At 43.8% G+C, this 13,980-nt stretch overlaps 1 protein-coding gene across 2 annotated transcripts in view; it reads right to left on the bottom strand.

The window, feature by feature from the left end:
- PLEKHG1 (pleckstrin homology and RhoGEF domain containing G1) overlaps positions 1 to 10,980 on the bottom strand; it is a 136,237-nt gene extending 125,257 nt beyond the window's left edge. The window contains exon 1 of one of the 2 annotated variants that reach the window (XM_037391972.1): positions 10,750 to 10,980. The gene's annotated coding sequence lies outside the window, so the exon portion shown is untranslated. The remainder of the gene's footprint in view (positions 1 to 10,749) is intronic. The other variant, XM_037391969.1, reaches the window with a different exon arrangement.
- Positions 10,981 to 13,980: the final 3,000 nt, after the last annotated feature.

A 13,980-nucleotide genomic window follows, 5' to 3' on the forward strand; every position in this document is an offset into this window, starting at 1 on the left:
TTAGAGATTTTTCTGTTCATAACTGAATACACAGAATAGCCTCCACTAACATTTCTATGAATCTAAAGAAGGAAATATGGCAGTAGTCTTACCATACAGTCCTGTGATTAGACTGTAACACTCGTAACATTCAAATGCCCAACCACCTGACTGTACCTCAGATTGTAAATTAAACGAAATGAAAATGCAAAGTGAGCTGTAATTACCATCCTACTTTCCATTTAGTGCATGCAAGTTTCCTTAGTCTCAAATCCTCCAGAGGCAAAGGACTCCATTTCAACTGCTAGAGAAAGTAGTTTCTTTAAGAACCCTAGAAAGACACTGACTGGCAACACAACCACAATCACTTAAATATACACACATACATGTGTATGTATATATATAATAAATAATGTGTGTATGTGTGTGTATATATATATAAATAAATATATGAACATCAGGAAACCAGACAATCCTAAAGAAGCCTAAAATTTGTATAGGGCCACTCTTGCTTGACAGAAGTTTCATCAATAACAGCTTTTTAGTTCCAGAGTAAAACTGTTGAGCTGAATCCAAGAGATATTCTCTAACTCCCAGAGGGCCCAACAGCCTTTCAAAGCCTCCTGATCAATGCCTTCAGACAAGGTCCTACAGTCACACCCAAATCAACAAAACCACAAGCTATTAGATGCTACAGAGTGTTCTTCTACCAACCTTCTTTAACTTTTTCAAAAAGGTTTTCTACAGATCTTTATATCTTCATATTACATAATGGAACAATCTATAAGGAAAATTGTTTTTTCAACCTGTGAATTTTTTTACCAATTTGGTTGAATAGACTGTTTACTTCTTGAACATTAGTGTAAGAATATTGCATGCTTTTGCACTAGAAAGACTACCACAAAGAAAACACACGCATGCCCACTTAAAGAAATTGATACTGTCATTTGTCCTACAATTTCTATTTCATCTTTAAAAAGTTTGCATGTTTTAAAATAGCCTTAGTTATTCTAGAAATATATCACAATTATTAATAAAGCAGCTTTGCATTCTTAAACACTTTTAGAAAACATATAGGAGTAGCAAGTAGCAGTTTAAAAAGCAAAAACCCCAAAGAAACCTACATTCAGATGTTTGAGTTGACTTGAAACACAATGATTTGATATCTTATGAAAAACTTTCTGACACTTGGAGATTTCACTGTAATGTTCAATGTAAAGCCCAGAAACTTGGAAACTATCTTTCAAAATTCAGTAAAATCAAGGTTCTCTTTCTGGGTATACTCTGCATGGGAGGCAACCAAAATAATTTTCAGTAAGAGGACAGGTGTTTTATGTTATCCTCTTAGGAGTCTGAGATCACCTACACCTCAGTTTTCCTGAAAAGTGTAAATGACACAACGCTTCTGTGCTACACACTAATGCTCCTGGACCAAGATGTTCAGTGAAAGGCTAACATTATCACTTTAATAAACTGATTCCCTCAAACCATGGATTTGAGTTTTGAAATCTCTGCTTTTCAGGAATTTCCCTACCCTGTTTCTGCTAGGGGAAAAGAACAAAATAAGCCAAAGCCACCCAACTACATATAATTGTGTTCCACAAACTTGCAAGTGGGAATCTGCTTAAACTATAAGTAGGGTATCAGACATTTGCTCCATTCATTATCATCCCCGCTCTTAGCTGGTTCCCAACCATACTAAATCATATCTCACATCCAAACAACTCGATCCTTACAACTTGGATCATATTGTGTACAAGACATAATAAAATGGTGTCAACATATACTGTAGTATTTTAAAACAAATACTCTTGCCAAACAATTCCACATACTGATGCTCTAAGACAAGCTGACAATAAAATTCTTAGTAGAAGTTCACATGTGTTAGACAGCAGACCACTGTGCAGGTTTAATCACCACTGATGAGGACTAAAGTCAGAATTTATTTGACAAGATTTTACTGAGTTATGTGCCAGTATGTAAAGCTCAACTTTTCCGGCCAAGGAAAGCAACTTGCCTATTACAGCATCAAGCGAAGGACACATACTGTAGCATCTTCTCATTGCATGACGTAACTGGGAAGAACAGACAGAAGATGTGCTGCATCCCAAGGAAACAGATTTATTCCACATGCAGTCAGTGGAGCGCTTTCCCAGACACATTAAGCCAATTTCATGAGCTAAGTACATGCAGCACTCCTAGACTTTCCTTCACTCTACCCATTCACAACTGTGAACACCACAAAGGCTGAGTTGCATGAGGTCAACAGCTAAGAGTGAATCTTTGCCAGAACTCCTCCAGACCATCCCTGGTATGACATCAAACTGTCCCCAGGAAAGAAGTCAGTGTTGGGCAAGTATGGGCACAGACAAGTAACTCTGACCCAGGCACCAGAACTAATCACCTCCTGATATGACTCAACATCCGTAATTAACAAATAAGAAAAACCAACCCAGTACATTTTTCTGAAATTGTCAGAAGATGGGCATCACTAATCCTCTATTCAAAACAAAAAGGACTTTTAATCCAGCACAGGCATTGATGTAAAGAGAAGTAGAAGGAAAAAAAGAACTGTGTAGCAATGGGCTAGTAGTAGCATCACTACAAGACAGCAGCAATGAAGAGGCACCCATACCCTTCTGGAAGCTTGAATAGCTGCATGATGCACACAGCCAGGGTGGGCAGATGAATCTGTCAAGTATGTATGGAAGCACTCTCCCCTAGAGATGAAAGACCAGAAAGCAACAGATCTTCAGTGACAATGGCTGATGACCAGCTTTTCTTCTGAAGACTGTAAACCAGATAGCTGTGGTTCTGTTTTTCCAGAATTCTTACTTGAAAAGCAGATACAGATCCCGTCCTATCCAAACAGCATGCAGCAGCGTGTGGAAGAAATCCCCTCTCCTCCATACCCGACCTGTGCATATCATCAAGTCAAAGCTTCACCAACGAAAGGCAGAAGAAAAATATCTATTCTGCTTTGCTTTGACCCTGTGAGAATCTGAGTCAGTGCCTGTGCTGTGCTTTGGATGAACAAACACTCTGAAGGGGTCTGAGGGGTACAAGAGCCAAATCCATTGCGTGCATTTGACAACAGGGGTGGTTTATTGGCAGGACCACCTGCTGCAGAGCCGCAGGAAGAATCTCTTCAGTGTGGTTTCTTTTGGATCTGCACTGTGGCTTAGCTGTGGACTGAAGAACTCAAGGGATGCTGTCAGCATGTACAGCCAGGACCGAGGAAGCACACCTGCACTGGTAACAGGCCACGTTACTGGAAGAGGGAGACACTGCAGATGAAGTGGCAAAGTGCAAGCTGCTGTAATGGAGACCACCAGGCTGAGCCACTGTGTAGATCAGCTCTAAACTCTGCTCAGCACAGCTCATGCCTTGGCAAACCAGTCTGTCCTTCACACCAAAAGGATGGGGTTTCCTTGATACTCTGTTCTGCATTTCCCTGCTGGCAGTCTTTATGAAAGGGGAAAGCAATTCCTGAATGGAACGCCTGCAGAAAGCCTGGTCCCTTTTAACTGAAAAATTTGCCTAGCGCTGACTCTCCTAGCGTACAGACATCTCTGATACCAGTTTAGGAGCAGTATCATCTAAAGCAATGGAGAAACAGAAGCATGCCAAGATACTGTCCTTCTAAATCAGAAGGAAAACCTTGGAGATTAAATGGTTATTGATGCCCTCAGGAATAACTTAGTCTCTTGCATTTAATAACAGATCATATTTTCTGTCATGAGAGAAACCATGAATTTCTATAGTGGCTTACCAAAAAGCCTACACTGTGCCTGATACTTGGTGTTGGAATTAGGTGTTCAGAAGAGAAGTTAATGGCTTTCCCCTGGAAAGCTGGGAAAAACTCACAAGGTTAAATGAGTTCAAGCTCAGGAAAAGGAGATACTGGGGTCAGGACCGTCCTTTCACAAGGCAGAAGAGACCTCACAGCATAACCCACCTGACATGGCAATGAATGTAGAAGGCTACATCTAGCACAGAGTGTGCCAAGTGGGCCTGTCTGCCTGCAAGACAGAGACAGCAACCTCCTCAAGACAGCAGGAGCACAAAATGACCAAGACAGATCAAATCAGAGATTTACAACTTCAAACTCACCTAACATGAAAGAGACTGACAATTATCAGAGAAGGCTGACGGAAAGAAGAGATTACAAACTTTGTATGTTGGTAGCGCATGAGGGAAGGCAAGTCTCCGAATTCAATGATTCATTGTTAAATACATCCTTGTCTACCATTCAAATAGGCTAAGACTGCTGATTCTTCAGAGAAATTAGTGTTTCTGCAATGGGCTGAAGTCTATGATAACATCGCTCAGACACTAAGTATGACAGCTCTCTGAGCAACCACACAAGGTATGTTATCAGGGTAATGAGAAGGAATTGTAAAGTAAACAGTGACAAAGCTTCACAAACACCTGAATGTGAAGCATGCTAATCTCAGCAGCACCAACCTGCTTGCAAGCTCAAATGATGTTTCTGTGATATTAACTTGGTTGCAGTTTAAAAAGCAAGTGGAAAACTTTGTGCATACTGAAACGCTAGATTACAGAGTTGTATAATAAGTAGTTCTTCATTTCACCCACCTATTTTCAAAACCCCTTACAAAGAAGGAACTACGATTTTTACTACAGATCAGGTATTGAGGACACAAAGCATGATGTTCCTTCAGATTGAAGTACCACAGATCAGTGGCAGCAGCAGCAAGCAAGTAATTCTGCCACTGTATTTCTGAAATGCACTGGGACCTCAACCATGCACCTGGACTCACTTGGATAGGCAACATAAACACACACACACAAAAAAAAAAAAAAAAGGAAAACCAGCAAGCTGATACTGGCACATAAAAATCACAGCAAAGCTGCAGCAGACTGTATCTAATCTCAGGGGACACGCAGGGGGTAAACATTGGTAAATAACAAAGAAGAGTTTACAGGACAGTAGCAAGGAAAACTTGCCTGTGTTTACAGATAACTCCACCCAACACAAGCGGAAAGTACAGGCGCTAGAGTCTACGCACTAAATCTAGAAGATAGAGACTACTCACGTGGGCTGACAGAAAGGCAGAAGCTGACCTTGAAGCCCACATCCAGATGACAATGCTGAAAGATGTCAACCATGACGGTGGAAGGAAGCTGACTGTTAGCTGCCCCTGACAGCGCCCTTTAAGGCAATCCAGCCTTCTCTTCCCTGAGCTAGGTATCAAAGCTTTATCTACAACAATTCTTGGTGACTGAGCCAGTGATTCAGTCACTGTTCCTGTGACATCCTTTTTACCTCTGATCAGTGCTTCCAGCGAGAGGACCCATGCATCCTATCAGCAGAGAACACTAGCTGCACGATACTAATGCTTGGGGCGTGATCCTGAAATGTCTGAATGGATATGAATGTTCAAACATTTCAATGTTAACATTCATTAAATCAGGTTTTAAAACAACTGGGCAGGGCTTACATGCAAGTTCCTGCAGAATGCATGCTTAGGGGAAGAGGCTTGGCACCACTTGCAGTCTGAAACTCAATGACAGCAGGCAAGCTAGACTTTTAGGATTCAAAGATAATTAGCACTGCTTCAGTCACAAAATCGCATGGGAAAAACCTGCCAGCCCAAGCTATACCTACTCACTACACTTAAAAAACACTAGCATAACCACCTGTGGTCCTGCAAGGGACTAAGAAGCAGGACTAGTGGAGCTCATGCCAAAGGAGGAAAAAAGAAAACTCAAATGCATCAAGTCTCTCTTCTAGATAATTTTTTAAACTGGCACCTTGCTTTGTATCTTCACAGCAATGCTTTGCATTGTGATTAACGAGAAGACAGACAGTGCCCAACCCCATATTCAGGTCCTTCACAAGGTGCCCCAGTCAGTAGCTGACAGTGGTCTTCAGCAGCTTGTAACTCTGCTTGACAGCTGCTTCTTTCAGGCCTCCTTGATAAGTGTCGGTAGCTTTTCTCTCCATTTCCTTCGCCAGTCCAACCTGACTAGGCCCCTTTCTTTTCCTGCACTTGTAATCAAATTTGCAGTTAAATCTATTTTAGGCCACGTTCATACAAACTCAATTTTTGATGAATCAGACTAGGCAGACCCATCTGATACAACCACCACAACTAAAAACATTACTTATATCCTTAAAGTGACTTGAGAAACTTAACACTATAAGATAGCTTGTCACATACACACTCCTTTAGGAATTGAATTGACACAAACAGGCTTTGCTGATAAATTTATTATTTAATCATTTCACATTCATGTATTGTATTCTTAATCACACACGCAAAAGGCTCCCATACTTTCAATCACAACTGTTGCTACTGCACTGGTAATGTGCCAAAGACTATACCTCTTCACTCACTCTGCTCCCGTTCCCCCCTTGGTTTTGTGCTTCCACCTGCTCCCTGTGATGTGTGATGTTTTTCTAAAGCCTGAAGTCTTGGACCCATGACATCTCATGGGAACCCCTGCTCTTCTTTCAAAGTTTCTGTGCATTTCAGTTGCAACAAAAGAACTGGAAAATATGACTGTAATGGGCTTAAAAATGAAAAGGAACTGGAAAATATTACAAGATTAATGGTTAATAAACCAAACACACAAGTTTGGGAAGTCTGAGCCATGACTGGGGTGGGGAAGACACTGTTTGGGATTGGTGATGCAGCACAACTCTTTAGGTGGCTTTGGGTAGTCTCCAAGAATAAGAGGCTTAATCAACTATTAAATAAGCAGCTATTAGAAATGCTTTGAAAAGCATCTTTAAAAAAAAAGGGGGGGTGGGGGGATTGGGGGTGGCTGGCACTGCAGGTTCCATGTCCTCTAAATTCTCGCTTTGCAAGAATAACACTTTCTTCCACTTTCCTCCTCACTGCCTATGCTACAAACTAAAACTCTTCCTGTGTAACCACAGTAATTCAGGTTCTCAAAATTAGCCATTCAGCAAGACCTCTGCAAGTTACTCTGCTACTCCAGAATTCGCAGAGGGCTGCAATAATTCCCTTCCCTCCCCACTCCACTACAAAAGCAGAATGCTGTTTAGAGAAAGCAGTGGCAAGACATCTTCATTGTCCACGTGAGCAAAAATTCCAGCTCATTGCAAGAGGACTGCCATATGTAATCACAACTACTCCAAATATCTTCCATAGACATTATATTACTAACATCTGTTTTTTCATATGCCATTATTCTATCTTCTACTGTATAGTCTAGCTAATATCTGTGCAGTACACTTGGCCTCTAAGAAAATTATGGCAATGTAATTTCAAGCCATAACTAATGTAATGTGTCAATAAAATGTGTTTATTTAAGACAGCAATCATCCCTCTCAACACATGACTGAATACAAAAGGGAATGTGCATCAGATTAATTCCTTTGTACTAATTTATAACTGCCACAGCTTTATAGATGTCTAATCTGAGAAACGCTTCTAATCAAAGTCCTGCAAACAGCTTCCTTGTTCATCAGATTGGACATTTCAATTATCTTCTGCCCCAGAACATCTGACCCTATAGACCTGGGGTACACGACAGGGCTATGCCACCCAGCAACATGGCACCTCTTCTCTTCATGACCCCATGCTCCAAAGACCAAGAACTGCAGCTCTAGCTTGACTGGGGAAAGAGACTTAGTGGTGCCCAGCAACTGCTGGAGTGGCAACCAAGCAGGAGGGAAACAAACAAATAAATAAAAATCAACAGTTGAATGAGTCTTTGGCATACTTTAATGTGTCCTAAATATCTGTTAAAAGACTGTTGAGACTTCATTACAAAAAAAAAAAACCAAAGAAAGCCAACATCCATTCGGAGCTCATGTATTTTTAAGTATCCTTCCCTACAAGTTATTTTGTTGGGGTTGGCCTTTTTTTAAATACAAAGGGCACATTTAAATTGTAGAGATGATACCTCCATATAAAAAACTTATTTTTTTATAGCAGTATCTCAGACTAATCTGTGCTTGTTAACCCTGTCTCTAGGCTGATCTCAAAAGTACTCAGAGCCTACAAGTCGTATGGGTGATGCTATGACAGAGCTTCGGCTAGCTCTGTTATCAATAATCTTTTCAGTAAGGTAAAATGACAGAAGCCATTATCACAATTACAGTTCTGTTAGCTATATATTCAGAAAACAGATCAGCTTTGCACTGCAGAGTTTGCATTTAAAGATAATAAAGCACTACTTCAAGTACCCACCTTCATCAGTTGCTATAACCCTATCTAGTTTGCAAGGCTTAAAAAGCCTTTCCTGAACTGGAGCCAAGAAATCACAAGCATAGGAAAGGCAGAGGACGACAGGTATACGGTAATCCAAACAAAAGCACGAGGAAGCTTTCAAACATGCACACTGCAACAACTGACTTAGCAAAAACACTAATACCAGTGCCACATGAAAAATGACGTCAGTGAAACGTTCAACCATACCAACCTATACAGATAACAGTAGCAAAAAGTACCAGAGACTCATGACTTGCCTAAATTACTTATTAAACAAGCAAGCAGATATTTTTACTTCCCTTCTAGCTTTAACCTTTTAGGTCACAACAAAGGTTTAAAATAAAAACAAACAAAAAAATAAATAAACCCACCCCCAAACCAAACAAAACACAAACCCATAAGAAGAAAACCACCAAAAACTCCCCAAAACTCCACACACAAAAAAAAACCCCACATCACACAGGAAGGTACCAAGAACTCAGTGGGTTAGCTCCAAATCTTTTCTACTGGGCATAGTTTATACCAAGGTTTCACAAGCAACCACTTTAGGCTCAAAATATGCCTTTGGACAGTTAACTTGTATTCTCACATCCTGCCCAAGGAAGAAGAACACATTAGCAGATGTCCTGAAATCATGACAGCTGCCAACAATCTAAGGTCACTACTTGAAGATTTGCAAAGCTGTGCATTATTAACATCTACCTTCACCTAAAAATCAAGACAATACTGTCTTTGCAAGATGCTATCAAGTAAAACTATAAATTACAAACCAATTCAACTACACACTCATTTTTTCTTATTATTCTTTTTCTTTTTTTTAATCATAAGTAAAACAAGAAAAATTACATACTAATGCCTAGTGTTAGAATCATAATATGCCTTTGCAGGGATGCACTCAGTCACACAGCCACAGGTCAACGTTGTTTACCTAGGGCTCTCCAGGTCTGCGAGAAAAAGCCAGCATTCCCATAAACAAACACGTTTAAAACAGAACCATTTGTCAGAGTGCTTTGCATCATTTCTAGTCTGCAACTGAGAACACAGCGAAGTAGAGAGTCGAAGTTTAATAGCTAAGCATCTGCATGGACCTGAGAACAATACCAATATTCATTAAGAGGCCGCTCTCAAACTGCCATCTCATATTTTCAAGACAAGCACCCTATTAATACATTTTCTAACCTTAGCATAACTCTTGTGTTTTCATCCCAAAACACCCACACACACATTGGTAAAGAGTTCCCAAAATTATGACAACTACGTGCCACACACACCAGGAAAAAAAAAAGAAAAGTAAAAAAAAATCTCAGAGAAGCTATATATTGTGCCTTGCCAATCACAGTGAATTGCACAGCCAGGAGTTGCTACAGCCAGATTTAGCTTTGTACAAGCTAACAGAATTCCTTTATAAATTTAGCTAGAGGCACGGGCAACAAACGCTTGTGGAAATTTGAACCGCAACTCTCCAGCAGCAAAGTCTGTTCGCTCCAAGAATGAAACGGTAGCAAAAGAAGACTATTAGCCGGCTCTTATTACGCAGCTTTAAAAACACCTATAAGTCATCAGGTTCTCTAGACAGCATTATTAAATTGCTGAAGTAGCCCCAAACATTAAAAGAAAAAAGGCAGGCCACAGTTCTTTCTGAGCCTGCCAATTAATAATTAAGGGAGGAAAAAAGCCAACTAAAGACAGACCATATTGGAAGCCAGCTGAACATACACTAAATTTGTTTCAGGTCCTTTTCCCTGATAGTCGGAGCACTGTGGCTTGTGAAGAAAGGTGATGAGTGCCTCAGGTCTGTCAACGCTAACCGAAGGATGAGCTCCACAGGGCTTCTCCTTCAACTGGAGGGACAAAACCGGGACAGGCAACCCGCAAAGCGGGGGAAAAGCCCGGGCAGGAGATGCAGAACGCACCCAGGGTCCCACAGGACGGCAGGACACCGCGCTGTCCCCCACTGCCGCTCCGTCTTCTTCCCTCCCCAGAACCCGCAGTCCTGCTACTCAAGATCAATCACATCGCTAACCCCCATTAGGCCACCGCTTATCACAATCCGATTAACGTTACTTTAAAACACCAAAAATCGAGGGCTTCTTGGGAGCGGAGTTTTCCAGAAGTCACAGGTTTGCTAAAGCATCTGCACAAAACTCGGAACGCCGTGCGATTTTACCGCGTATTGAGAGAAACGCCGCCCCCCGCGAAGAGACCCGGCGAAGCCCCCCGGCCCCGGCGGGGCGCCCAGACACAAGGCGCCGCGGCGGAAAGCGAACCGCAGCCGGTGACCGCCGCCGCCCCGCTGGCAGCCGGGCGCAGGGTGCCCGCCCCGCCGGCTGCCACAGGCGGGGAGCGGCGCGGGGGGCGGCGGGGCTCGCACAAAGGCTGCGGGGCACCAAACGCCCGCTCCCCCGCGGCCGCCCCGCCGGGGCGGTTTCAGGGGGCTGCAAGACACCAGGTGCCTCCGGCGACCGACCACCCGCCCGCACCGGGCCGGGCCGGGCCGGGCCGTGCGCCGCCGCCGCCCCCTCCCCGGCGCGCCCCGCGCGAACAAAGCCCCCGCGCTCACCGGCGGCCGCCGCCGCCTCGATCCGTCCTCGGCCCTCGCGCCGCCGCTCCGCCTCCCGTTTAAAATCCAGGCGCAGGGCGCGGGCCGCTCGCCCCCCGCCCCCGTAACTCCGCCAGCGGCTGCGCCCCTCGCAGCGCCCGCGGCCGCGCCCCGGCTCCCTCCGTGCGCTCGGGCTCCGGGCAGCGGCTTCACCGCCAAACTTCCTCCTCCTCCCGGGCGGACAGGGGAGTCTGTGAAACTCCCCTCCTCCATGCAGCTCCCGCAGCCCAGCCGCTGCCCCAGCCCCTCCCAGGGAGGCCCGGCCCGGCCCCGGGCTGCAGCTGACTCCGCTCCCCTTCTCCTCCTCCTCCTCCTCCGCCTCCCCCAGAGGCTGGGAAAGGGGGGAAAGAGAGAAATTAACCACTCGGACTTGCCTCTGGAGCCGAGCCAGAGAGAGCAGTCGGATTACAGCTCCGGGAAGAAGGGAGGAAAAGAAGAGAGGGGGAAAAGCCCAGCTACCGTTTGCAGGCAGGGAGCAGGCACACGGGTCCCCTGCCCTCCCTCCGCGGCCGCGGCGCCGCCCCTCTGCCCGGCCGGGAGCCCCCTCCCCACCCCGCCGAGCCGAGCCCTCCGCCAGCTTCGCTCCGCCGCCGGTTGTACATCCAGCGATGTAACGCACAGCACCGCTATGGACTGGTGCGGGCTCCTGTAGAGGAGTCCGCAGCGCCAAAACGCGAAATCAATCCGTAAAAAGCAAATTCAAAGAGGTTTTTTAGAGACTACACCTGCCTCCTGGCAGCCTGCCTGGCCATCTTCTTTGAAAAAGTGAGTTTAAAGTTACTTTTTAATTGATTTTTCCTAAAATGTTGTGTAAGACATGCACCAACAGAGAAACTGCCTGAATTCTTCACACTTGTTCAGTGGTCCTTATTCTTCCGAGCCCTAAGAAAACCCTTGGTTTCCTGCAAAACCTTCTTCCGTAACTCACGTTCAGTAAAGCTCCGCTGCTTTTGTTCTGCAACATGATTTCTCCCTTTACTCATGCTGATATACAGCATTTGGAATATGAGGAAATTTGGGAGGTTAACATAGTTCATAGTTTTTAGATGTCAAAACAAGTAATTACAGCAGGAAGTTTCAGTGTTTGCCCTCATCTTACCTGTTCTCACGGGAATCCTTAAAAAAAAAAAAGTAGTCTGGCAGGGTCTGTTTCTGTATCATTAGTTCAAAAGCCCAGAGCTCTTTCCCAACATGCACATTGAATATGCTTCAGACCACTGCTGATTCTTAAAAGATTAACACATTTCTTTATTAATTTTGGCCACATTTCAAACCAAAGGTTTACATGTAATAAGTAGGACTATATTAGCTTCTCAACTAAAGAAAAAAAGTAATCCCCACCCTCAAGTGTTTTCATGACAGCCATTGTTACGCACAACATTCATTCACATTGCAGAATTAGAGCAGAGTTATCACCAAGGGGTAAGTCCTGCTCCACCCCTCCTTCCTTGCCAGCCACTGTCCTATCCTTGCAGGAGAGGCAGATCACAGAAGGCTGGACTCCATGGGTAATACTCTGGAATGGCTCTCTACAAAGTTGCTCAATGGGGCAAGCAGAAAGCACAAGTAATTTCAGATATTCACTAGTAGCTCCACTAAGCCCAGCCCACCAGTCATGACCTCCTGTACTGCATGGCTACTCTGTATCTGAACTCAGCATCCAACTGAGCTCACATCCTTGCCTCAGCACACTACACTCGGACCTTGCACTGGGGATAAAAATTTGACCCTCGTTTGCATACAAAAAAAAAAAAAAAGCATCAAAACCCTCTCTAGTAAAAAATATTGGGAGAGAAGCATTTATAACTCTTTCCCATTGAGGGAATCAGGGAACGTTTTCCCTTTATGAACAGATCTTTCAAAGATGATAATAAACTACTGGTTGATGCATTTAACTTGGGCCAAATTAAAACAAATGAAAATGCACACACATCCCCAAATGGGAAATATAAGAACAAAACCCCCAAACCACAAAGTGTTCCAAGTTCCTTTAAGAAACTGTACAGTCTCTGCAAATATGTTTTAAAGGCCTTACATGATCTGTTCCATATGGAGTTTGTTTTTCCTCAGTGCTGTGACTAACAGGAAAAACCTTCAAGAGAAGTCTCATCCTCTCTCTTCATCCTTCTACCTCCCTTTCCCCAAAGGACTGATCATGAGCCAGTCTGGTTTCTGTTTGCTTGTGCTAAAAATAGCGTTCCAGTGGACTGACCAAATACCTCCAGTTTTATGTCGACTGACAGAGTACAATCATTGTTGCAGAAAGAATGATAGAAGTTTAAACGTCGAGCTTTACAACACTGTAATACAAAACCACGTATCTGGAAAATCACCAGTTTTTGAAGGCATTAGCTACATGAAGAAACCATGAGAACTCATCTCTGAAGGGAATCCAGGTGACTGGACTGGTAAAAGGGCATGAGTGACAAGAAGACTGCAGGCAGGCAAACCTTTCTCCCGGGTGTTGCCTGTGCATCAGAAGTAGTACAGGCAAGAACACCTCATGTTGCGGAGGTTCCCAAACAGCTTGCTCCATCACCCTCGGCAGTGCTCCTGTGCACAGGCAAAAGATAAGCCTCTGCTTCCCCCACCTCCATCTTTTTCTGCTCTCTCTCACAGCATCTCTCATACCCTCACACAGTAGGACCTCTGCCTTTCACTCACACATGAAGTGGAATCCAGCTCCATTTGTCAGTTCTTCATCTCTGTCCCTCCTGCTGCCTTTGCAGTCAGGAACTCACACCACTGATGAATCAGTATCTTCCACACTGGTGGTCAGGACTTGCCTTCATGTACCACTTGAAAGTGGTTTGCTTACTATGGTTGGGGATCTGTAACCTCATGTTATTTTCCCCTTCGGGATTTTCCTTTCTTTTAAGAAGTCTGCTTATATCGACTAGTCTCTCCATAGCTTTGTACAGATAGATATGCTTTTGAACATCATAGCATTTCTTTACATCACCAGGACTGAATCTCATCAGTTCTGGTATTAACGTTTTTCTCATTTTGGCTGTGACTCGGCGAAACTGTACGCAATGCTGTTAAACATACAGAAATCTGTGTTGCTTCAGTTTTGCTGACTGATGATGAATTTCAGCATGCACTTGAAGACAAGCACAAGTATATCCATTCCGAGTTAGAATCTGGAGAAAAATAAATCTGTCCCTACAACAGCAGAAAACTGCTACTTAC

The sequence above is a fragment of the Falco rusticolus genome, chromosome 6 (genome assembly GCF_015220075.1).
Source record: "Falco rusticolus isolate bFalRus1 chromosome 6, bFalRus1.pri, whole genome shotgun sequence".
Lineage (NCBI taxonomy): Eukaryota > Metazoa > Chordata > Aves > Falconiformes > Falconidae > Falco > Falco rusticolus.